Raw genomic sequence first — 26,818 nt, 5'->3', positions numbered from 1 at the left:
CTGTATATATTTTTAAGTATGGCTCCATTGAGAGTGGGAGGGAGATGATTTAGTACTGATCCTTAAAAGGAACTGAGGTGATACTAGTGTTTCTTCATCTGTTTGTTGGGGAGTTCACACTGCTTCCAAGTTGCAATGCAGCAAGCTTCCTTGGCTGTTTGACCTCTTTGACAACAGATGGAAACAGAATATAGAGCTGGATTTTTTAAAAGCATTTATTTGTCCTTGTATACTTTAATATAGCTACAACAGCATTTACAGTGTTAAAAGTGTGGGAGGAAAATAATGAGATCTGTAACCCACGTGCAGGTAATTAACAAAAGAATATAAAGTATCATCCACTGCTCCCCCTCCTCCGGAAACCTGCTGTTTACCACTTAATTTGAACAACATTAAACAGTTTTTCTGCAGATTGACATTTGTTCTGATTCAGCAGTAAACAGTAGGTTTCCCCAGGGGAAATGGTGGGACAAACAAAAAACTTGGACTTGTGCCTAGAAAGCATGGGACAAACGCAAGTGTGGACAAGCCCTAACGGCAAAAGAGGGGTAGCACAAAGAATCAACAAAAAACAGAAGGCTGATATCAAAACCAGAACTCCAAATAGTACTCGTCTATTGTCTGTATACTGCCCAACACACTTCAATAACAACCTTCATTAAGGACAAATTCCATATTGTGCAGTGCAATCCCGTGCATTTTTACTGTGTGGAGTGACCAAGTATGTTAGGCATTGCAGCTTTTTCTGGTATCTCAGCGGAACAGATTAAGACGTGTGAAACACCTGTAGTAAGTCAGCTACAGTCCTCAACATTATAATGTGCTGCAAGCATAAAGAATGTTACTGAACCACATGGGGCAATTTGAGTGTTACAATAGTGAGTGCATTTGACTATCAAATAAAGCTCACTCCAGTCTTATGGCTACTTATTGTGTTCATGGGAAAGGTGAAATTTGAACCTGGTACTTTTCTTATTCTTGTCTCTTAGCTACTATGTACAATCACTCCTATGAAATCCTGCAGCTCCAGCCAGCATGGTCAGGAATGGCAGGAGTTGTAGTGCAGCAACTTATGGAGGACCCCTGGTTCCCCAGCCATGGTCTGTATTCAAAAAATTAAATATCAAACCAACTGGGGGTGTTTCTATAGCTAGCATTGTTTAATATTTCTGAACTGGAATTTAACAATGTGGTGAATTTGGCCAGGGTTCTGCAGAAAAGTAAATTGCATCTTGTTGGACATTTGAGAGGCCTAGCTGGTGACATTTGCTTACAGGCATTGGAAAGCAAAGCTGCCAACAGAACAATGAAAGGTGAGCAAGCAAAGTGTTTTGATAAACAGATGAGATTCACCACCAAATGTAGCACAAAAGGATTATCTAACCACAACGACATTTACAAAGGATCATATAAAATGAGTATCTTTATTTGCCAACCTCCCATTGTGCAGAAGTTAAAAGGAAAAGATGGAAAACGGCAGGCCAGATTGTCAGGACTACCAAATCCAGGTCAAACCTGTATAGCTTACAGCAAAATCTGGAGCTAGAAGAACAGGTAGGAACAGGAAGCATAGACTGAAACAAGCAAAGCTCAAGCCAGGCTGCATAGCAATTGTTTTACACAGATAATTGTATTCCTCCTTTTAAGGGTGTTGCGTAAACAGGAATATTCATTCAAGAATAGTGCTGTACCATAGCATAACATCACAACAATGAGCCTAGACACCCTCCAGGTTCCTGTGTTTCTCCACCTCCCACTCTTTATCTCCTGTGGTCACAAGGAGGAGTCCATAAATACTCACTTCCATTTCCAATTAACCGCAAAATGCCATGTCATCCAGAGCTGGTCAAACTGGCTAATTTAACCATTGTTAGTGGAAACAAGCCAGTTTCTAACAATAGATTATGAAGTTGGTTGGTTTTCACTAACCATAGTGAATATTAACTCCAATTTAGGGATCAGATGACTTGCTAAACTGCTGTCAATTTAAAATTCCCTCCGTTACAGCCATACTGGGGGAGGAAGAGGAGAGTGCACAAGCTCAACAAGGGGGTAGGCTCATTTTTGCAATGATAAAGGTGAGTCTTCTGTCTGGTTTAGTCTTCTGTCCAAACAGTGTCCTTGAAAGGGAACTTCTGTGAACAATCAGAATAGGTTTCAGAACGAAAGCTGGAGCAGGGGGTCTTCCATGGACAAAAGGTACGTGATTATAGTCCTGACTTCAGAATGCATCACTGTCACCTTGCTAAAGTAATATATGGTGAGGTAAAAAGGAAGAAAGCATGCTGCCTCCCAGGGCCGTCAACTCTTAGCTTTCTTTAAAATAGAATAAAAAGTTCAATCAGAAAATTGTTGTCAGAGCTGCCCAAAATCCCAGCTCACAGAGGACCAACGCCAGGTCGTGGTTATATACAAAAGTCTTTATTGAAGTTCAGTTTCCATTCCAAAGCCGTAGCGCGCAGCTCTACGTCTCAAACCCTAGACCGCCGAAGTTCCGTCTGAGTCTCCTCCCCCTAGACACCAGTTTAAGACTCTAGCCTTACTCCACCTCTTCCGTTGTTCTTTCCTCCTCTGGGTCCGTCTGCCCGCCGGGGTGTTGCCCTTTCTGGACTCTTCTGATGCTGAAGAGTCCCCGGATTCTTCCCCCTGCCTCCGGCGTGCTTTAGGACCTGGCTCCCAATCCGAGCTCCCTGCTGTCCCGCGCGCCTGTACATTTGAACTTGGCGCGCGCGCCCACCCGGCCACCTTCCTCCTGACCGTTACACTGCTCCTGTCACTGCTTCCCCCTTCAGGGGGGCTAGCTGGATCTGACTTCCCCTCCGTTCCCTCACTCAGCGATAGGGGCGTGGTCAGCCCTGACTCATGGGACTCTTCCCCCCCACTACGCTCTGGTGGGGAAACTGGTCGCGATCTCCAGCTGCTGCTTTGGGAGTCGCTGCTGGCCCCTAGCTTCTGGTGCGTCCCTCCCGGGACCCCCCTTGCCCTGGCCATCGGAGCCCCCTTCTGTGAATCTTCCGATTCGCTGGAGAGGCTCATGGAATCTCTCGGGCCACTGTCATCTTCCCCTACGCTGCCCTCAGATTCTTCCCCTTCGCTCTCCATCTCCCCTCTTCCCTGTGCTTCTGCTCCTGAGCCCCTGACAATTGTGAAGAAAGTTAAGAGCACAAAATGTGGAAGCAGCTCCAAGACTTCAATACTTGGCAGCCTGCAACATTGCTAAGGATGTTTATTCACTGTTGATAAGCAATCAGAAATGTTGACCACTCAGGAGGAGGCCCTCCCAGTACAGCAGAAAAATGACAAGCTAGATGGAAGAGGATACTGGGGTGAGTTTGTTTAAGCATTTTGCCCCTATATGCATTATTTCATTCACTCAACAAGTGTGCTGCCTTTACAAAATGAAACACAGTTGGCTGGCTTTAGTATGTTTTATTGAAAAGTAATTCCTTGAAATAAATGAGACTTCATCCGTGCTTAGAAAAAGCGATGCTATTGCACACCTGCACACTCAGGTTTTCCATGTCTCCCACCCAACCACTACTAGGCTGTTCATCATCACTGGGCTGTTATTTTAATACTGTGTAGTTGCCATAAGTGGGACGCAGGTGGCGCTGTGGGTTAAAGCCTCAGCGCCTAGGGCTTGCCGATCGAAAGGTCGGCGGTTCGAATCCCTGCGGCGGGGTGCGCTCCCGCTGCTCGGTCCCAGCGCCTGCCAACCTAGCAGTTCGAAAGCACCTCCGGGTGCAAGTAGATAAATAGGGACCGCTTACCAGCGGGAAGGTAAACGGCGTTTCCGTGTGCGGCTCTGGCTCTGGCTCTGGCCAGAGCAGCTTCGTCACGCTGGCCACGTGACCCGGAAGTGTCTCCGGACAGCGCTGGCCCCTGGCCTCTTAAGTGAGATGGGCGCACAACCCCAGAGTCTGTCAAGACTGGCCCGTACGGGCAGGGGTACCTTTACCTTACCTTTACCTTAGTTGCCATAAACAAAAGTATAAAATCCAAAATGAATCATGAAATGCCTTATACCCGCAGCAAGTTAGAATTCCTATAGACTAGAACACAGATAGCTTTTTTTGTTTATTAAGGTTAGCAAAACATATTGTGTGCATGTTTTGCTGAGAGTTGTGGCATTGTACATGAATGTTATTTGTTGTATATTTGTAGCTTGATATTTCTCCCATGAACTCAAGGCTGTGTGCATTGTCCTCCTCTTCCCACTTTTATCTTGACAGCAGCCATGTGAAAATTCAGAAACCAAAGTGGGTAGCCTTAAGAGCCTAATTCATAAAACTCTTTGAATCTGCACCTGTGCCTGCTGAGGAGGCTTGCTAACAAAATAGGGGAAGGGACTCCCTGATATTGCTTGCTGGAAAGGAATAAGGTTTGGAAGAGGTGCTCCTCCATCACCTCTGTTGGTAGGGAAACCTATACCTCTACAGAGGTCCCTGCTGCACCCACAAGAACGTTTAGGGCCCCAAATGGGGTGTTCTGCTAAAAATCCAAGAGAAATCACACCAACCACAATGTTGTGCCCTTCTCAGCACAAACAAACAGGGCTTGAGATGTGGCAGTAGATTCTGCATGTTCACCGACTTGGGATTCTTCTCTTAGTCTTCTTCTAATAAAAACCAGAGAGTGAGCGTGAAAAGGATAGACAGGTGGCATGAATAATAGTCCAGGGAGAAAATGTGGGTTATCTATGAAAAGACATTCCGTATCATTTAATTTGCTCCACTGAAATTGACAATTGATTTGCCTGACCTTTTTTCCCCAATTTCTCCAAAGTACAGAGAGAGTGAGAGAGAGGAGGAAATTGGCATCAATGCAATTGACAAGACTTTCCCTTGACCTTGTCACCTTCCCAGCAGGGGTGGATGACGGAAATGGCAGTGGGGCATGCAGTGCAGAAGAAAAGCGAGCAAGGCATTGTTCAAGCTGTCTCCAACCACAGCATGATGGAATTGCATCCATGGCCGCTGAGGCAGTATCTGAGGTGGGTAAGTCATGAATGCTTTCTCCCACATAGCTAGAGGGGTGTGGGTGGTTGTAGCAGTGAAAGCGAGAAGAACTCATGAGCTACAATGATGGCATTACCTGAAGTGGAGGAATAACGTTTGAGTGCTCATTGAAGTGAATGAAAATGTGTGTGTGACTTCTACCTAAGTTGGCTGCTTTGGTTTCAGGGCCCTCACTAAACAACAGCTCCAAAGCTGCTAGAAGTTGTGCAGAGTTCTCCGGAATTGCATGTGATCAGCAGATGGCACTCTAACTACACTAAACCTAAAGCTTCCTTTGTCGTAGCTCTTGTCAGCTAGGTCAGATTGCATGTTGCCTAAGTATGGTGCATCTAGGTTGTACAGGGAAGAATATTATCCTTTCCAATAGATTTAGGAGAAGAGCAAAAGCTTCCACCTAGACAGGTTTGGATGACACATGCTTCAGTATAATAATAATAAAAAATATTATTTATACCCCACCCATCTGGCTGGGTTTACCCAGCCACTCTGGGTGGCTTCCAACAAAATATTAAAATACAATAGTATAGAAAGAAAAGACAGAGTAGCTCTTTGTGAGCCCTCTAGAACACCTGTAACTAGGTGAAACGGAGTCAATGGAAACATCACTCTTTTTGGCATAGGTGAGCAGTGGTTTTTTCATCCCTGATAAAACAATTTGTAAAATCAGCTTTCATTCATATACCCTTAAACAGTGTTTTTTTTTTTCTTTAAAAAAATTGTTTAGGGGTACTCTTGTTTTGACTCAAGAAAATCACCATTTTATAGTTCAAATCGGGGAAAATACAGTAAATGGACAAAAGTACAAAGATTCACAAAATGTTTAGGGGTATCCGTACCTTTACCTTTACCTTACCTTATCCCATTTCCAAAACCCAGTAACAAGCAAATCTGTTTAACTTTGTCATATGTACATGATCTCATATGAGGGCCAATCTATGCAGTAAGAAAACTCATGTGAGAAAGCTTTCCTAGGACTTTACCCCTTCAGGCTGCTGAGTGTTGGTGGGTGCATTTTAATGCTACTAGACTGGGGGCTTTAGCAAATATAAAACTAGCGTATCTTGGAAAAAACAAGAATGAACCCTTGACATGCTACATGTCTATGGAGAGCAGGAGTGGAGAACATTTACTGGCCGATGGCTCAAACCCTTATCCCCCATACCCCAGTAGACCAAATGTGATATGTGGGTGGGAAAGCGCAGCACAGGGCTCTTTGATAACCCTTTTGCAAACAGCTCCACACACCTGAACCTCCATGCCTGTTCCCAAGCAGGGGAACTGGGGCATATAGCCAAAGTGAGCTGGATTTGACCAGCACTCAACTGGTGAGTAGGGGTTAAATTCTGCTGCTTTGGCTGCACGTACCACATGCTACTCTCAACTGCTAATGGTGAGTCACACCACCCTTAAGAAACTATGGAAGAATTTATCTTCCCCTGTGAAAAAGTTAGTGAAATTCTGCCTGCCCCCCAATTTGTCTTCCCACAAATAGGGTAGAGTTTTTAGAGGCCACTTAACTACAGCTTTCTAAGATTCAGTTGTTTGGAGTTGGTCAGTTTGTTGGCCTGACCGCTTTCATTGGCTTCAACAACTTCCATGGTAAAAATGGCAGATAAGGTCTTCTTCTTTCTTCTTCTTTGGCGATCACACGTAGCCACGTAAGATTGTCTTCCATAAACATGGTTTTAACAATGTGTGGCTTTCTCCTGATTGAAGTGCAGAGTGTTTGAGGACTGGGACATTCCCAGGGAAACCAAAATGCTTGTTTACAAAGCTATCGTACTACCAACCTTACTATATGCTTGTGAAACATGGACCACTTATAAATGCCATCTCCAACTCCTCAAAGATAAGGTATATCAGTTTGTATCCAAAGAAGTTGCCCCATATTCATGCAAGGATTGCCACTTATGCAGCAGAATGTCCACTCCTTCTTTGCCTGCACACACACATCCCAAATCTGTCCTTGAAGTTACTCCAACCATCTGGAGCAGATTTGGAGGAGGTAGAGTGCAGGAAGAGCAAGAGCAAGAGTCCTTGCACAAATGGAAGAGCTTTGTCAGATAACAACACATTGGTTTTCTTAAATAAGCTGATCTTCCCCCGGTATTGGTTCAGCAAGCCTGGAGCTTTGTAGATACCTCCAGGAACTTACAATGCATTTCTGCCTCATATTCCACCATCCAAGAGATGTCTCTCTCTACCTTTGTGAGACTTATTCAAGAAGAGGGAGGGGGAAGGTTGTGCACTTTGAGAAGTGTGGGATTTACTGCTGTGTTTCAAAGGAATTAGAACAGAGCAGCAATATTGTAAACAAGCACAATGAAAGCTGGAGAGGTCGCTGCTGCATCTTTGGAAATTAACGAGGGTTGTGATTAATTCTAGCAACTGGGGCCCTAGGAATTATGAGGACAGGCACAACAAAGATGCAGTAAGTAGATTATCTGAAAAGCCTTTTTTTCTCAGTTCCCCTTGTTTGTTTAAATTAGAAATTTTAAGCTAGCCTCTTAAACGTGGCCTAGCCTTTTATTATTATTTGGGGGCAGGGGAGGGTAAAGAAGTATATTTCAAAATGGAGTGATGCTGCAAGTCAAACAATGGGCATTCAGAAGCCTTTTACAGTGTGGAATTTGAAATTTGACCTTTTACATTGGGGAAGACAGAAGAGAATGGTTCACTAGCATATCCCAATTGGTCAGATGTTTCCCAAGCTGATTCCAAGCCAGCAGCACATATTATCTTGGCTCAATCTTGCCTTTCCCTCTTGATTTAACATTTTCCAAAAAAAAGGTTCTTCTTTCTCATTCTGATCATTTGGAATCACTATTGTGATTTTAAATATTGTAATGGCATACCATTTGCATATTTGATTCTCAGGTTTTATAAATAAATAAATATCAAAGTTTACTTTCCCCTGTGAGATTTGTCATTTAATGTGGCTAATAATTCAGTCTTGAATCAAGGTAGACAAAAGACAACCGATTCCATTTTTAATAGGGGATCCAGAGTTGGGATATAAAGTCACATGATTTACCAGTATCTTTGTGTATGTTGTTATTATTCTTACTGCTATTTATATTGATCGGTAGGATTTTCCACATGTGCGAAGAATCAATAGCCTTTTCTACATCTTACTACTGCTCATTCTTCTGGGCTAGATGCCAATATTGCTTTCGCTAGCTAGGGAAGTAATTTTGGTAGGTGGGTGGCGGTTGAGGGCTGGTTACAGGAACAGCAGCTATGAAGTGGTAGAAGGGATTGTGACTCCTGCCTCGCACAACCTCTTTTTTTCGTTCTTCTCTGCATATAACCATTACCAGTAATTGGAGGGTGGGGGGCGACTAAAAATAAAACTCCTGCTGCAAAAGAGTGACCTTTGTGTGGGAAAGAGCAAGTGCTTTTTTGCAAAGCAGAAAAAAAACATTAAAATTCATACTGGAGGAAAAGAGCAAGCAAACTGATTCTCACAGACCTGGTCTTCTGTTCTCACATCACAACTATCCTTCTGCTACACAACATGCCACCACCCTCCCCCACTGGCTGTTCAAGATGGCTGAATCATCCCATGTTATTCGTCCTGCACCTGGGATGGGCAAAAAGTAGATGGGGTCTGTTTGGTACACCGCTGCATAATTTACAGTAGCTCAGCCAGGGTTTCTAAGCCCCAATAGCAGCAGGAAAAAGTCTTCATCCCACATACTAATTCAGATATGGATTCCTTTAAACTTGTATCGCAAAGCCTGTGTATGGTTCGTGAAGTATGGTCCATGCTTTTTTTCTGGGGGTACTCAGGGGTATGCAGTACCAGCACCTTTTTTTCCTAGAAGAAAAGCACTGATAGATACATCCGGTGCTTTTTTTCTGGGGTGACGCAAGGGGACGCATACCCCTAAACATTTTGTGAATCTTTGTACTTTTGTCCATTTACTGTATTTATTTTTCCCAATCTGAACTATAAAATGGTGGTTTTCTTGAGTCAAAATGAGAGTACCCCTAAATATTTTTTAGAAAAGTAACACTGGATACATCAGTTCCACTCCCTGAGCCACCAACTTGCTGGCTTTATCAAACACTGAACCAGTAATTTGCACCTGGCTCTGGTTGGCGGACCTCAGGTTTGTAGTAATGACAACACCCCAAACAGATCCTGCAAGATCGAAGTGGAACCACACCTTCCCTCAGCTTAATGGGGGTTGATGGGGTGGTGGGCAGGGATGGGGAAACCAAAAAGGTCATGGCATGTCAGGTGAAGGCATCCCCATCCAGTCTCATACCCCAAAAGTGACTATTTTGCGAGGTCTACAGTAGAAATACTGGTTTATGTCTAAGGTACCCTACCAATCAGGGACGCGGGTGGCGCTGTGGGTTAAACCACAGAGCCTAGGACTTGCCGATCAGAAGGTCGCCGGTTTGAATCCCCATGACGGGGTGAGCTCCCGTTGCTCGGTCCCTGCTCCTGCCAACCTAGCAGTTCGAAAGCACGTCAAAGTGCAAGTAGATAAATAGGTACTGCTCCGGCGGGAAGGTAAACGGCATTTCCGTGCGCTGCTCTGGTTTGCCAGAAGCGGCTTAGTCATGCTGGCCACATGACCCAAAAGCTGTATGCCGGCTCCCTCGCCCAATAAAGCGAGATGAGCACCGCAACCCCAGAGTCGGTCACGACTGAACCTAATGGTCAGGGGTCCCTTTACCTATACCTTTACCCTACCAATCAGAGTGGAGTTCGGTTTCCCCAAACCCCTACAATAAGCAGTGCTGCTGCCCTGATAGTCAGCCCCACCCGCCAGCCTTTCTTGGGGATCAGCGTTTCCCTACTCAACTGCCCAGTATCTAAGCCCTGACCCTGCGTGCATCCAAAATCCTCTCATTTCCCAAATCAACTTGGCTATTCATCTCCTTCCAACTACACTAATCATACCCTGCCATCCACGTTTCCTTCTCGACTGGTCATACCACGCACCGTTCCATCCCCTTCCTGCAAACATGGCCACAGTGGAAGGTCCAAATTCTGCTCTGCTTCGCCCCAACAGACTTCAATCTGCCCTCCTAAACTTTCTGTACTCCTCCATGGCATTTCCACAGCTGCTTTATAGGGAGAGGCTGAGGTATGTGGCACCAACCATTGTTCTGTAACCCTTTTTGCTTGGCTAACTGCCCTCACTTCCTAGTCCTGAAAATGGTGTAAATACTTCTGTGGGTTGAAGCAGGAAATCCACATGCTGCATCGCAGACCCTCCAAGTGCCCCTGTTTTCCAGAGACTTCCCTGATTTAGAGAAGCCGTCCAGGTTTCTGATTTGATCCCGGAATGCCCTGCTTTTCCTTAGGATGTCCCTATATTCATTGGAGAAATGTTGGAGCGTATGGAGTTATCCGACCCCTGAGCCATCTGAAGGCAATCCTGTAAAGGGAAGTTTTTTAATGTTTTATGTTTTATATATGGCTGCCCAGAGTGGCTTGGGCAACCCAGTAAGATGTGTGGGGTATAAATAGTAAAAGTATCATTATGGCAAAGGATGTCCCTATTTTCATTGGATAAATGTTTGGAGGGTATGGCATTGGGGACTCCAAGGCGCCTGATAAGTCTCCTGGGCCTGAAGGATTTGGGAATAACTGACTGTTAATTGGTGAAAGGAGGAAAAGTAAAATTACATTATATTAAGACAATTTACAGAACAAAAATTTTAAAAGAGGGAAAGGATTTGCTGAAACAGACAATCGACCTAGAATACAAAAAAAGGAGGTGTGAGGGGGTCAAGGAAATAAGCTAATGAAAGAACAGAAAGGAGATTTGATGCTTTCTTTTTCTAATTTTGTTCTTGTTTAATGGGTTTTATTTTTCTGTTTTTTTTCCCTTTTTTATTTTATATATTGTGGTGTGTTGCTTGGTTTTTGTTTAACGTGGTATGTTCATTTTTTCTTTTTGTAATTCTTGAAATTTTAATAAATATCATTAAAAAAAAAAGATAAGTCTCCTGGGCCTTCCATTTAACAGCCCTGAAGCCTATTAACTCTTAAATATTAAGTGAAGCCAGCCAGCAGATGGCAGCAGGACACATTACAGTTGTTTTTAAAGAAATTAGTAGCTTCAGAACACAACCTTTGCAGCAGGGGACACCATACTAAGGGCCACTTCACAAATTAATTTCTCTCTTGCATAATGATGCTGTTATATCTTGTTCTGTATTTTTAGGGGGGGGGCAGCTTTTGCAAAATGTGCTGAATCTGAAGAAATAAAAACAAAGCAACTTGAAAGCACAGCTTAGCACCATTCCCAGTGTTTGGGAGTGGGGCAGGAAACATCTAAGCGCAGGACTTACCTCTTCATTCATTTAGGCTGAGAGAGAGAGCGATTTGCCCAGGAACACCCAATGAGTTTCTTGGCTGATAGGGGATTTGAACCCTGGGCTTCCAGGCCCTTGTCCAACACTCCATCCACCACAATAAACTGCTTGCACCTCCCACCATCCCTGATCATTGGGCATGCTGGCTGGGGCTGATGGTGGAGTCCAGTAACTTCTGGAGGTCCACCCTTAATCTAAAAGTTAAATGGAAGTAGGAGGCATGTGAAATAGAAGTTTGTAAGATGCAGAGACCTCACACCAGTTGCTGATACTTCCAAAATGATGAAAAATAGTGGGACCTGCAAGGCAGCTTGTTTTTTAAATGTTATGTATGGTGCCTAGTAATATTAGAAATAAAGGAAAGAGGAAAGGAGCCAGCAAGAAGAAAAGATACAGCAGTGTCGCTTGTATAGAGTATGAAAAAACCTGAAACTCAGAATGAACAGAACCACATAAAAAAGGGGATTTATTTTTTAAAAAAAGAAACATTCTAGCACAGAGAAAATCAGTGCTATTTTAGAAAATACTCTAAAACCTGAAAAAAATACAATGCACGTACTTTTGTAAACCTAGAAAATCTTTAAATTTTTTATTTTTTTTTAAAGAGGAACTCGCCTTGAAAGCCTCCCTGGTTCTCTTATAGTGGCAATTGTGCCTACCTGAAAGGTGCTGGAACATGAGTTTCAGCGAGTTCCAGGTGAAAAAAGCCCTGGAGATAGTTTATTGAAATATACTCAGAGCTGTGATGCAGTTCTCCAACCAGAAAAACTACATTCCAAAATGTCTGTTAGGAAAAAGTGCTCACAAACACAAAATATACATTTTTGAGAAAATAATATGCAAATATGCATTTTATTGGAGGAAATTGGTTGCAAAAATGTGTATATTTGAAGAAATATGCACTAAATGCATATTTTCATAATTACGTTTTTTGAGAAATTCTTCTTTGGCAATCATAACCGAGTAAGATTGTCTTCTATAAACATTGTTGTAACAATGAGTCTGTAAGTGACTGTGGAGGCCAATTCTGGATCCACACGTCCTTCCACAGTGGGGACATTGGTTTCCGGGTGGGAGTTGATCACGGTGTGGATTTGCCAAGCGTGCCATCCTCTTAGCACATTTCTCCCTTGCGTCCTGAGTTTGAGTGTGTTCAAAGCCCATGACACCTTTGGTAAAGGCTGTTCTCCAACTGGAGCGCTCGCAGGCCAGTGTTTCCCAGTTGTCAGTGTTTATACTACATTTTTTTAGATTTGCCTTGAGACAGTCTTTAAACCTCTTTTGTTGACCACCAGCATTACGTTTTCCATTGTAAAAATGGGTCAAACTGAAGAAAACTGGGGAAACGTGGTGGGAGGGATGAGAAGCTGAGAGAAAATAAATTGACACACTCACACCATCTCTAAATCTTGATAACTAGTTTATTTAAACTAGTTTATTTAATGCATTTGAAAAGGATCCAAATTTACAGAAACAGTCAATATTATTGTTTTAAGCCATTCTTCAATGATTGCTGTGTTGTTTTAAACCATGCACAAAGCAGAGGTGTGTACCGAGGTCTCCACAATATATATATATATATATATATATTGCTTGTGGCTACCCTTAATAGTTTAAATCATTCCAGTAGATTTATAATACTTGGATTTTTTGTCAGATTTGATTTATCGAGGTGTAACTAACTACACGTCAAATTCCAAAGTAATCACTGAAGATGACGGATTTGCTAAGGAGGCAAAAAGCAGTCTCCCTCTTTTCTTTCCTCAAAAGATTAAATAACTGACACAGGATCCAAGGCGTAAGACAGGCATATATTAAATAGTGAATTCTTGCAGCCAATTTCTAAAGATCCTGTTCAAAATACTGGTATCTGATGGAAATGTTGACAATACCCTTAATGTGAGCAGCGTCAAGGGGACACTGCTATGATTTTAACAAAGCTGTCAGATTAGGTGACTGAGTGGTTACAGCATGATATTAATACAACTTCTGAACCGACAATTAGTTAACTGGCTGCTAAAAAGAAACCGGCTTATAGGATTTCCCTAATGAATATAATACTTTGTTTCTGGGCAAAACATATGCTGTGGATGTATAATTAGAAAAAAAGAGTTCCCCATCAAGGGAACATGTGCAGCTGAATAAAAGAGCTTATTATTATACCTGTGAGGGGTCAAAGTCTATGGGGCTGTAGCTTATGGTATTACAGCAGATTACAAAATCATTCTATTATGTTAGTCAATCTGTTTCCAAGCATCAACTAGCAGGAAGCTGTGCACTAGAAACTAACAAATAAGGCTCCCTTTGACTCTTTTCCCTCTAAGGTCTTGTGATAGGTCAGCTGTTGGTGGCATCATCATCCCAGTCAGATCACATGTCAGAACCTTTCAGTGTACAGCTGATGCCTTTGATATTGAGAACCATCTTCCTCAGCAGTCCTCAAGTGCTACTTGTTGTAGAGCCATATTCTTAAAAAGCTGGAGCCAGTGTGAAACCCATAGACAGTTAATGAGGGGGGGGGGGAGAGAAGCAGAGCGAACTTAGGCTGCATCTGACCTCTATCATAAAGGAAATTGCTCAAGAGAAAAAGTGACAAAGCAGCAGCTGCCACGATCACCTTCTGTGTTTTAGCACCTGAGGACCAATGTGCACAACTATATAATCTAAGTTTACATATCTTCTGTGGAAATTATTCCACATTTTATGAACTGGCAAATACATCCTCTGGCGAAAAGTGTGGGTCTCCTCATATAGCGCACAGATCTTCAAGATGCATTTTAAAAATTGCACACCCAGCTTCAGCACCTTACACAATTTCTTTCTTTAGACTTAATAATAATAATAGTAATAATAATAATGTGTATTTGAGGTGTATTTTTTTTTGAGCCCTTATAATTACAGTGGTACCTCGGGTTACATACACTTCAGGTTACAGACTCCGCTAACCCAGAAATAGTACCTTGGGTTAAGAACTTTGCTTCAGGATGAGAACAGAAATCGTGCTCCAGCGGTGCGGCAGCAGCGGGAGGCCCCATTAGCTAAAGTGGTGCTTCAGGTTAAGAACAGTTTCAGGTTCAGTACGGACCTTTAGAACGAATTAAGTACTTAACCCGAGGTACCACTGTAAATACATGGATAAGTATTATCCATGCCACACTGTTTAGCAGCTCATTTCAGTAGCCCCACAACAATCTCCTTTCCAGTCCATATATTGCATTATATGCATTCCAAATTCTGTTTGTTAGGTAGGAGCAAACTACATGTTGCACTGCTGCTGTATGTCAGGAAGTCCTTTGAGAGTGCTGACTTGCACTGGGTTAAGTGACGGAAGGGAATGAGGTTCCCCTTAACCCTTCCCCTGCCATTTCCTTCCCTCTTGAAACTTCCTACACACCAGAATTCCAAATCTATGTCTTCCTCAAAAACATAGAAACGTTGTGGTAGTACAAGCAGCTGGGCAAGAAGCAACAGACAAAGGAAAGGTTAAGGACTGATGCAAATCCTTCCAAGAGATGCTTTGCAAGGGAGAGTTACTGAGCTAGGCTGTAATGTAGTTTACCTTCCGAGTTTTTTTTCCAGCATGTCCATCTATTTTCATGTTAGTGCTCATATTTACAATGTTAGCAGAAGCCTCTCCTAGAATTTGAAAGGCAAATTCAGGTCTAGCTTATACTTCCTTGACATAAATGTAATAGCACCTGCTTATTATAAATGGGACAATTTGGTCCTGTGATACATGTTCTTCACAGTTCATGGCTTTTATGTCTTTCAGAGAAGGCACTGAAAAGAGCCATTGATATGGTTATTTAGTGGATGAGCTCCAAAGGTTCCCTTTACAGTTAATCCCTTCCATGTTTTCCATTGTATGGAATAAACACTTTTAAAAATAACCCTGCAGGTGTTCAAGCATAGCAGTCTGAAAAATAACTAATTGTTGTGTGTATACTTTGCTTCTCCCCGCTCCAACATGAGCCTCTTGCTTCATCCGTTTATATTCCCATCGTGAAATGTCACAATTAAAGTCAGAGCATGCTATTTACAAACAGAAAGAAGACTACCAGAAAGAAGGCTCAATGGGGTTCTGGTAAGCTTCCAAGGCCTGGTTGAGTCCCAGTGCAGTCCTGGGACAAGTGTTCAAAATTCTAAAGTTTGGCCTGCCTTTCACATGAACTTTGAGGCAAGAGAGGGTGGCAAAACTCTTACTCATTTCAGGAGGTGGGGAACCAATAATGACTGGATTAATTTTAAAGAGCTGAAGTTTTTAATAAATTTGTATAAAGCTGACATTTGCTTTCCCTAAATTGCTCCAGAAGAACCACTACATTACAACATCATTTCAGCCTAACCGTAATTAATTGGCATGCTTTACCTATTTTATATGTTTTAATCCATTTAAAACATACCACTGATGAAATGGACAGCATAGTTTTTAAAAGTAACAACAAAAACTCCAAACGGCAAGCATCATTTTGAAAGAGGAGTCCCTGCCCCTTTCTCTCCTATAGGGTGGAATGCCTCATCTAAGATAATGCCAGTCAGGCCAACTATAGTATCTTTTTTTCTCCTCAATAATCTCATGAAATCCAGAAATCTATTCCAACAGTCTTCCCACAAGTGATTGCAGGATTATGTGCACTCCAATTTCCAAGCAATGAGAGATTTCAGGGGTACCAAATACTGAATACAGAAGGGTAACAGGGTGATCCGTTTCAGCTGGAATACCTTAACCATCTATATGGCTGTGTGTTTATCAGGACCCTGTTCTGCTTCAAACAAGATAACAAATCTTCCTGGAAAAAACTGTGCATTAATAAACTGGCAATGGAAAGACTGGAGATGTCAAAGTTTTCTGCATGCTTAGAGATGAAGGCAATTACGCAGATATTATGCTAGGCAAAGAAAATTTATCTGCATAGGTCAACCTGTGCACTGCTTTGAAAGTGATGCTGCAATAGAAACACTGGGAGGGAATGTGCGTATTGCCAGCATTAACAAGCATGGCTAAACTGTTCAGCAAAGAAACATGTTTAATCTTTGCTTAAACACAACTCTGTGAATGCTGGCGAGGTCAGGGTCAGTTTGGGTTACCTATTGTATAAGCGTTGGCTGCAAATAGCTTAAGCAGGGCACAACTTTTTTTCTACATATTCTTTCATGCTCAGCTCATTCCAGAATCATTCTCCCCACGTTCATTTACTGCCAGCTCTGCTCAAATGTCTCACCTAGCACTTAATTTCTAAGAGGAGAGATGCCAGGGCTCAGATTCACCTACAAAGTCCCACCCTAGAACTGGAATAGCATCTTCAGTGTGGGGAGATTCAAAATTTCCTTTCCCTAATATAAGAGTTTTCCTCGGGGGGGGGGGTGTGGAATTTCACCATACTTAAGATGGTAGAAAGGGGTATTCTTGTAACATCACAAAATAGGCATCAAAAATGTACAGTGCAACTCGCACCACAGATCAACCATTAAATACCTTTGCTCAACCTTCAGTAGATCTGTCAGAACTGAAGATTCATACGTGTGTGTGCCTGCACAGAGAGAGCTTTTTTAAAACTGACAAAGCTAGACTGTAACCTGCTTGCAGTTTCCACATCCCTACTTGTAAAACAAAAAACCAATAATCCCTTTTCCAAAGAGAAATTTCCCTGTCTTTGTGAACGCCCTCTCTCCCAATTGCCAATACATGTGAAATGACAGTGGATACTTGGACATGCTAGCATCACACATTCTATTTTGAACTGTGTATTCTTGTTTATGGGTTGGGTCAAGGCAGTGGAACTCCACTCATGGGATGCCCTCATTGCAGGAAAGAGGGACCATTTTTTATGATTCTCCATCTTCCCTGCAGGCCCCTGTGACTCCCCTGGAAAGCTGCTCCTAAGGGCTAGAGGACCCTCCAGAATGGTATGGGAGGTGGTGGGGGAGGAGAGGGAGAATTGGAGACAATTAACCTCCTCCTTTTCCTTCAGCGAGAGCCTCCTCTGGATCTCAGCCCCTTCTGAGTAGGAGAAATTGGGTAAGGGAGACTCAAAAACTGTTGCAGTGTGTACAAGTGGTGTCTCAAGAATACTCTGCACCTGGTACCAGTTGACTTTGGATGAGAACATGAAATACTCGTAAAGCTATAACAGCAGGATCTAACATTCAGAATAATTTAAGAGCTGCTGGAAAGCTTCAATCTCTACAGAAAAATAAAATAGCAACTGCTATATAATTCAACTACTGAACAAACTAACAAACAACAGCACTATTAAAGTTTGTCCCTGTTTAATGCTTGATTTTACAAAGGTAATGTTATTCCAGTTGAAAGACATGTTCATTGTGGCAAATAAAACAGAGATCTATGGGATTATTGAAGTAGAAAGACACAATAAAGCTGTTTAGGGCATTGTATTGATTTCTGTTTAATGGCTGTCCTAACATTTTTCAACAGCCAGGTCTAATAAATGTTTGTGGAGTGAAGCTTAAGCGGGTGGAAAAGTTGCCCAGAAAGAGTATTAAGAATAACTTAAAGATATCGGATTTAATTGCAGCAATCTGTGATACTTATGGTGCTGGCCCCTTAGTGGAATTTTCAGTATTTAACTTGAAGCATGATTGGGTGATTAACAAGAGTCACTTTAATTAAATATTTTAAATAATTTCCTGAAAGATGCCCTGGTTCATCTTATGTAGGTAGACAAAGGGAATAATAAGTTGCTTTTCTAGAAAAACTGCAGACCCCAAGAGAAAAATATATTAGAAAGCTGACTATCCTTGTATTCTCTTGTGGTAGCAAAGCCATCAGCACTGATTGAATGCGGTGGTAATGGCAGGATAGAGTTTTCAAGGCTTCAGGGAACACTGTAGTCCATTTTCTGTGTGGGAAAGGAAAGTGTTCAGTTTGGCCAAGATTAAAACTTTGCACAGAAACAGGCTTAAAACTGGGAATGGTAGGTCCCAAGATATAGGAAATCTAAGGAACAGGCAAGGAGACTGAAGGGTTCAGAGACGACAGTGGCTTCAATATAAATATATTCAATATAAAGAAGAGTAGGTGGAAGCATGTAAAAAGGCAAAGGCATGGAAGTGGGGCAAAAGAGAGCTAAAGAGAGGGGTCTCTTAAAAAAAAAAACCTTGATAGCAGGAGGTCTGGAAGGGCTATCTGCTACAATGGGAGCAGGGCCTGCCCAAGACATTTTGGCACTTGAGATGAACCACAGCATGGCACCCTCTGCCACCAGGGAAGGAGTGAGTGATTTACATCGGGAACAAGGGTGAGAATAAATTCAACGTTACACCAAGGTTGAAGTGGGAAGCAAAAGCTATCTCTACCGGGGGGGTGGGCAGGCCTCCCTGAATCAGACAGAGTGGGTACAGACCCCAGAGAGCAGCTCCCATCATTTCCTCTCTGGGGTGGGAGAAGACCAGCAGTGTTTCCTACTATGCAAGAGGTGCCATGGGGGAAGGATGCTGAGGAGGCAACAAATCCAGCCTCCAAGGAGCATGTTGCAGTTGTCACTGCCACTGCTGAGTGAGGCATTCCTTCAAGGCTGGCTCTGCTGCCTCTGTGGATCCTGCCGCCCGATGCAGTCACCTCACCTTGCCTCATGGGTGGTCAGAAAGGAGTGCTGGGAAACATCAAGAGGAAGTAGAGGAAACTAATAATAGGAAACAGTTAGACAAGGGAAATTTGAAGAACTGAGAATTTGGAGAAAGGAACGGCACAGGAGCCAAAGAGCATAGAATTGCTAGTCCAGAGCAGTGGTGAAAAGCCTGAGGTCCTCAAGTGGGGTGATGCTCCTGGACTTTTTGCAGAAAGGGAAAATTTGCTAATATCTAATTCTCATACAGTATTTAAAATGGAGAGGGTGTCTGTGAAGATAACATTATAATATATATATTATTGAGCAGACGAGCTTGATCTTCAAGATATCCCAAATATGGCAAGCAGCACTATACTGGTGACATAAATCAGAGATTCAGATGAGGCACAGCATGATTTTGCTGATCGTGCTGCTTCCCCACCTCTCTAAAGAAACTCAGTATTCTGGGCAGGAAGCCAAATATACAGATTAGTAAAAAGTGTAAACAGATTTGACACTCTCTAAAAGAATGCCCAGCTAACAGAAGAAAACTGGAGAAGGTTTGGAGAAAATCCTGAATTGGCTGATTAGAGCTTCGTTACTGATGAAGGAATGTCAGGGTTTAAGATGAAATGAAATAGTATGCCAACAACGTGTAGAAATCCATAAAATATCACTAATATACAGCTTTGGCTTGTAAGCACCTGTGTCACACAAGGAGAAAATGAACACAAATTAAGTGAGGAACTTCAGCACTTGCTCTGTCCAGTTGTAGGCATGCCTCTGTCAGTGAGCTCCAAGGGGTGGGAGAGGAACATAGATCTATGTTTACTGTCCCCTAACACAACATGATAGGGACGCAGGTGGCGCTGTGGGTTAAAGCCTCAGCGCCTAGGGCTTGCCGATCGAAAGGTCGGCGGTTCGAATCCCTGCGGCGGGGTGCGCTCCCGCTGCTCGGTCCCAGCGCCTGCCAACCTAGCAGTTCGAAAGCACCTCCGGGTGCAAGTAGATAAATAGGGACCGCTTACCAGCGGGAAGGTAAACGGCGTTTCCGTGTGCGGCTCTGGCTCGCCAGAGCAGCGATGTCACGCTGGCCACGTGACCCGGAAGTGTCTCCGGACAGCGCTGGCCCCTGGCCTCCTAAGTGAGATGGGCGCACAACCCCAGAGTCTGTCAAGACTGGCCCGTACGGGCAGGGGTACCTTTACCTTTACCTTTAACACAACATGATGCTGGAAAGTGGTTGAGCTGTGAGCTAGACACATGGGAAAGTGATAAAAATACCTCTTTCTCACCTCCAAACTCTCCATGGATTTGTTTTTGCAACATACTAACTTGGTCCCAAAGCTGTATGCCACCTCAAATGATTCATTCATCAAGAGGAGAGCTGTTAGAATACTATCTGACCCGGTATTACCTATTCTGACAGGCAGTGGCTCCAAGGATCCATGAAGAGGTCTTTGACAATAGGAGGCCCTGCTATGCATCCTATCACCAAAAGAAGTTCCATGGGTGGCAACATGAGTGAGGACATTTTGAAGGTGAGACTAGGCTCATCCCTGGTGATATTTAGGTGAGCAGTGAAAACAATTCTTATTCCACGTGATATTTAATCATTGTTAAAATATGACTGGAAAGTTGTTCATTAACTTTGCTCCTTTTGATTTTAACATTTTAGTTTTTGTTTTTATTACAGTGGTACCTCGGGTTACATACACTTCAGGTTACAGACGCTTCAGGTTACAGACTCCGCTAACCCAGAAATAGTAGCTCGGGTTAAGAACTTTACTTCAGGATGAGAACAGAAATCGTGCTCTGGCGGCCGGCAGCAGCAGGAGGCCCCATTAGCTAAAGTGGTGCTTCAGGTTAAGAACAGTTTCAAGTTAAGAAGAGACCTCCGGAACAAATTATTTTTTTTTTTTTTAAATAATATTTATTACTTTTAAACCTTACAAACAAGAAGAAAAAGAAAAAGAGAAAAAAGAAAAAACAAAAGAAAGAAAAAACAATACAATACAATATATAAATACACCACACAACATTAACGCATTAAACTAAACAAAACAGAACAAAAACAATTTAAAAACATACATCATACCATTTCAATACCTTATCTTTCATTCCCTTGTTTCATCGACTTCCTCTCACCTCCCTTTTTGTATTCCACTTCTATTGTTTCAGCAAATCCTTTCCATCTTTCACTATTTTCTGTCATATAAATATCTTAACTTATTTTAACCTTATTTTCCATTAATACTATAATACTTATTTATGCTTAACTCCTTATAACACTTTTACTAAGGCCATATAATTTCATTCCAACATTTTCCTGACACTCATTAATTTTACCCTATTTCTATAAATAAACTTTAAACTTTTTCCAATCTTCTTCCACCGTCTCTTCTCCCTGGTCTCGGATTCTGCCAGTCGTTTCCGTCAATTCCATATAATCCATCAACCTGGTGATCTTCTGTCCGAGGCTCTTAACTCTTTTCCAGGTCCCTTCTGCAAGTCTTCTTCGTATTTATACATACACTTTACTTTGTCTTCTGCTGATCTTGTTCTTAATTTCCTTTCTTTGATGCTGAAGAGTAGGTCTCGGGGGAGCTCCAACTTAACAATGTTTTTATTCCTTCTCGACATGTCATCCGCATCTCCGTGGTTAAAACTAAAATCCAAAAGATATTTAAGGACGTGTTTCAAAGTCCCTCCAAATCTGCAGGTCCCCACAACTCCAATTTCCTCCTGACCCAGGTCCAGATCCGAAAGGTCAGTAGTTCCCTGCATGAGGTGATCTATCCAACTTTCCTTCTCCAGTCCAAGCAGGGTTCCAATCTGACTTTCTCTGAATTCAATCATAGAGGGCAACAACTTGTAATCATCAAATTGCCTCTGTAAGGCTGGGGCTCTCTCCCTCTCCACTTGTATTACTTTAGGTTCAACAACCACAACTTTCTCCCTCGCTTTCTCCACCATTTGGCATGTCAAAGTAGATTCCTGTATCGGTTCCTGAATAGTTTCTGTGTAGATGTTCACTTTTTGTCCCAAATTTGTCGCTTTTTGTCCCAAAATATCAATTTTAATATTCATCACATCCGTCTTCTTGTGGAGCTGTTCCAATGACTCACTTATCTTGCATAGTGCAATCACTAAGGCTTCTTCTGTCGACATTCTCAAGCAATCCAAGGTCAATCTCACGGTTTTCTCTTGCAGCTGGAGATTCCACCAGCCCAACTCTTGTAACAATTTCAAAGGCTCCCTCTAGAGGGAAACAATTTCTGTTTGTATCAATCCTTTTAAGCACAGTTCAAGCAGTAAAATTAGTTTCAATTTTCAGCTACTTTTACTCCTTTTTAAACGCAGAAGGAGACAATGAAAACAATGTATTTCTCTTATTTAACTAACTGTCACAGTCAATGAACTTTCCCAAAAACGTCAGTCTTACTAGCAGTCCATTTCCAGGTTCAGAGCGGTGGTGATCCAACTTTCTTCACTCTCTCCTGCAGGCTTACGCGATCCAAAATTTCCCCCCTCTTCTCCTGCCTCCAAGGGGGGTTTAATGATTTTAACCGATGGAAGTTTGATCCTTTACATAGGACTTTCCAAGACTTTAGCTTGCAAATTCTTTGCTTCAATCTATTTACAAAAGGGGAAGGCGGACTTCCTGTTAGAAACCTCCCGGTTTCGGTGCCAAATTAAGACGTTTAAAAATCCAATTTTCCGTTTTACTCACGGGTAGTTGTTTAGAATCAAATTGTCCACAGGAAAAAGTCAGCGCTCTCCGGCAACAGCAATGCGGCTTCACTCTGTGAAAGAAGCAGTCAATTCAAAGCACCGCGCCGCTCACCCCACATCACTCCGGATCCCCGAAACCGGGTCTCCCCGCGAGTAGGGGAGGCGCAAAAGGTGCCAGCCGAATCCCACGTTCACAGGCTTCTCCCGCCTGCGATTTTTAGTGGGTCTCCGCCTTCGCCGTGGCAGCCAGACCCTGAATTCCACGGAGCAAGTTCCTCCCGATCAGAGGAATTCCGCCATTGCCGGAGGCGCTAACCCGGAAGTACCTCCGGAACAAATTAAGTACTTAACCTGAGGTACCACTGTACTTGGGATTCTTTATGTGTGCCACTTTGAAGGCTCTTGTGACGGTTCAGAAGCTGGGTAAAATGTGTGTGTGTGTGTGTGTGTTTTACAAATAAATATAAAATAAATCACCTGCTACCTTAGCTGATTGTTTTTGCTGGCGATGCCACAAATTGTACCACTGAGCTGTAGTTCTTCCATAAACTACCTCAGGAGTGGCCTCTTGTTGGCCCTCTCAGGCTTAATGCAGGAGCAGGAGTAGCAAATTTCCCACAATGCCCTGGATGCTATATCAGGGGCATGGTGGAAAATTAAAATGGCAGCTCCTGCACCCAGCTTGGAGGCTTCAGAGCAGTTGTCTGTGCTGTTGGCCCTGCACTGAGGCCTTGCAGCTGCCTCAGAATGACAGGTGCTGACTGACACATTACAAGTATGCCAGTCAGAAGCACCAGCCCTATGTGAACATCCAAATGGTTGTCACAAATTACCTGATCAGAATGAGGCTAGAATCAAGCAGAGATTTCTGAACATAACAAAAACATGACAAACCTGTTTACAAGATCAGAAAATGAGTGAACATACCATGAACGTCCTATCACTGATAAAATGTATCATCTATCTCTGCCTTGAGATGATGGATGACTGAATTATCAGGATTGAAAACATGGTCCATATGAAATCTAAACTAGAGGCAGAAAGAAGCAAAGGTTACGGAAGTCAATTTATAGCTAAACTTCTAGCACAAGTGTTAAGTAAGTCAGCTATTTCAGATAGTTTTTTTTAAAAAAACAACAGACACACACTAAAATCTCCACATTTATCTGCAATAATCTCCTTAAAATTTCCATAAAAACACAATACTCAGTGTGAAGAACATAATTGCTACAAAATGAAAATGGCACTTTTTCCCTTTAGGAAGTGGGATGGGGAGGAGGAGAGACAGACCAGAGCACTTGATTAAGCAGACTATAAGAGCCAGACATAATACCATTAACACGCTGTTCCAAAGCCATTCTGTTATAAATTAGTCATCAAATGTGAAGGACAAAATAAGTTCCCCTATACAAGAAGTGTCAATTCAGTAACATTTTTTTAAAGCATAATATATTTTTAAGGAGTGTCCTTTACTGTAAGCAGTTTCTTTTAAATCCTCCATTGTTCACAAGGTTGCAGGGCCCTTAATGCTAAGAAGGAATGCCAATTATAAACCTTGTTAAACAACACTTGCTCCATTACTGGTCCATATCCTCTCAGACAAAATAGCTTGATGAAAGGAAGCAATTCTTTAAAAGAAAGGAAGAAACACAACTAAAAGGCAAAATTAGCAGCAAATTGTGCCTCTGTTCATTTTTTCCCCTCGTCCTTTTCTTCAGAAAGCAATAAAAATTAAAACGAGATTGCTGTAACCATAGAAAGAACATATGACAGACAAGTCTCTTTTCTTTAAAGTCTTTATTACGTAATCAAAACATTCTACAATATAACAAAACAAAGAACCAAGTGGTGACTGGTCACTACAGATCTGTGATGCACCATAACATAGAAAGTCTTCATCCAAGCAAGAAAATTGGAATATTATTTTCATGGAAGCAGAAAAGGCTAACGCCAATTAAAATCAAATTTAGTGGGAACACACCAGCCATGAATTTGTTTTTTACTATACTGGACATCATTGGCTTACTCCATTGGCTTAGTAGTGTCTCGTGAAACACGTGTAAAACGAGTCAATTTTTATGAAATTGCAATATGTAGGGCCTTATTAAACCAGATGATAAGGGAAAAGTCCAACTTATTTCTGCCTCCCTGAGAAATGGTTGGTCTGGTTGCAACCAACAAATATATGAGTTTTACAAATCAATTCTTCTATTTTCTATCTAGTTTACAGTGTAATGTTTTGTAGGGGAGGGGTGTGGTTTTGGCTTAACAATTCTGGGCTATTCCTCTCTGATTTGTTTGTATGGTTTCATTTTTTTCTGAGATTCAATACCCATCCAATAAGCACAGGACATGATTGTGTGCGTCTGCGCCAAGGCCACAGCGAACCCGTTTTCTGTATGCACTCCTGTATGCATTATCTGCTGCATCTAACAGAGGCAGCTGTGGCAGAACATGCATGTCCTCTTACCATACCCACCAAACAGGAATGCAGTTGTAAATTATGAAGTGCAGGTGACTCTCCATCACCAGGATTCCCTGCTCTGTGCTACAGTCACTTCCCACAGTGAGTTTCAAATTTACAACTACACTCAACCTTTTATCTACGCCAGTAAGGCAGTAGCCTGGGCACATGTCAGACATCTGTGCACAAGAGAACTTGGACTAGCTTGGACTAGAAGCGAAAGAAGAGCCCTGCTGGATTAGACCAAAGGCCTATCTAGGCCCACATCCTGTCCTCACAGTAGCCAACAAGATGCCCATGGGAAATCCTCAAGCAAGCGCCAAGTGAAATAGCGCTCTTCCCTCTTGCAAATCCTAGACTGGTATTCAGAGGGACACTGTCGACAGAACATATCATTCTTCTCCATTGATATTTTGCATAAATACGTCAATAAGCATGTTTTGCCACTCTGCAAATCAAACCTTTATGTATGTGGAAAAATTTTAATGATTGGTGCCAAAGAAGGATAGAACCTTCTTTATGTATGCAACAAGAGCAGCAAGAATATTGATTGCAAAATATTGGAAGACACAAGATCTACCCACTCTGGAAGAATGGCAGATGAAGATGATTGACTATATGGGACTGGCAGAAATGACTGGCAGAATTCGAGACCAGGGAAAAGAGTCGGCGGAAGAGGACTGGAGGAAATTCAAAGATTATTTGCAGAAATATTGTAAAATTAATGAATGTTAGAAAGTTGTTGGACAGAAATTAAGTGGTTACCAGCTGTAATGTAAAAGTGGAGTAATAAGTTAAAATAAGTTATAATAAGTTACAATAAGGATTTGCTGAATTAAGATTTGAACTGGAATACAAAAGGGGGAGGTGAGAGGAGGTCCGAGAAGCAAGGTAATAGAAATAAGTATTGGAAATTATATTTGTTGTTGTTTTTTTTAATTGTGTATTTTTGTATTTTTGTTTTTTGTATTAAATTGGAAATTCTAATAAACATTTATTTAAAAAAAAAGGAAAACTTTTAACGATACCAGGACCTAAAGTATAAACCCATTCAGGCTCCCAAATAAGCACATTACCGAAAGAAACTGTAAATGAAGTTAGTACAGCTGAGAGCCGCATCGTATCACCCCTTACTTCTCTCTTACACCAGGAGATGTTGGACTTCAGCTCCCATCAGCTGGGAAGATCTGTATCCTGAAAAGGAGGATATAAATGACTAATAAAGCCCCAGCTAGCATGGCCAATGATATGGAACTACAACACCCATCCGCCAGTTTTCCCATCCCTGTTCCACACAGTGACTGGAGTGTACCCAATCAATGCATGTACCCACTTTGTGTACACACAGTGGAAAAACCATACTTTCATCACCATTAATCACAAGATTAAACACAAGGGAACTTTGTGTGGTAAGACACCAATATTTTGACTATGTTTTTTGCAAGACCAATATTCATCTGTGACATTCTTCATCAGTTGGTTTTCTTACCAATGAGGTAGATAACTGTTAACTCAGGAATCACCAACCTAATGCCAGTGGGATTAATTGCACCTATGCTGACTTCCCCCAGCAACTCCAAAGCTTCTTGTGCTTCCCCAACATTTTTTTCTCAACCTCCATCAGATACAGAAGGGAGCAGCTACTCCGTAAACAGCACATAGAACTGATCAAAGGAGTAGTATTTGCATAA

General features: G+C 42.2%; 1 long non-coding RNA gene across 3 annotated transcripts; it reads left to right on the top strand.

The window, feature by feature from the left end:
* Window positions 1-12,084, top strand: LOC307213669. 3 transcript variants are annotated; one of them, XR_013837613.1, is made up of 4 exons: window positions 1-1,100; window positions 3,245-3,326; window positions 4,786-4,993; window positions 12,004-12,084. It is a non-coding gene; the product is annotated as an uncharacterized lncRNA (long non-coding RNA). The 3 variants fall into 3 exon arrangements; XR_013837614.1 differs by having other exon boundaries at window positions 4,786-4,997; XR_013837615.1 differs by lacking the exon at window positions 12,004-12,084 and having other exon boundaries at window positions 4,786-5,425.
* The last annotated feature ends 14,734 nt before the right edge of the window (window positions 12,085-26,818 follow it).

Source organism: Podarcis cretensis (assembly GCF_951804945.1).
Source record: "Podarcis cretensis genome assembly, chromosome: 3".
In the NCBI taxonomy this organism is placed as follows: domain Eukaryota; kingdom Metazoa; phylum Chordata; class Lepidosauria; order Squamata; family Lacertidae; genus Podarcis; species Podarcis cretensis.
The sequence above is the reverse complement of the archived record's forward strand: the minus strand, read 5'-3'. Positions and strand labels throughout refer to the sequence as shown.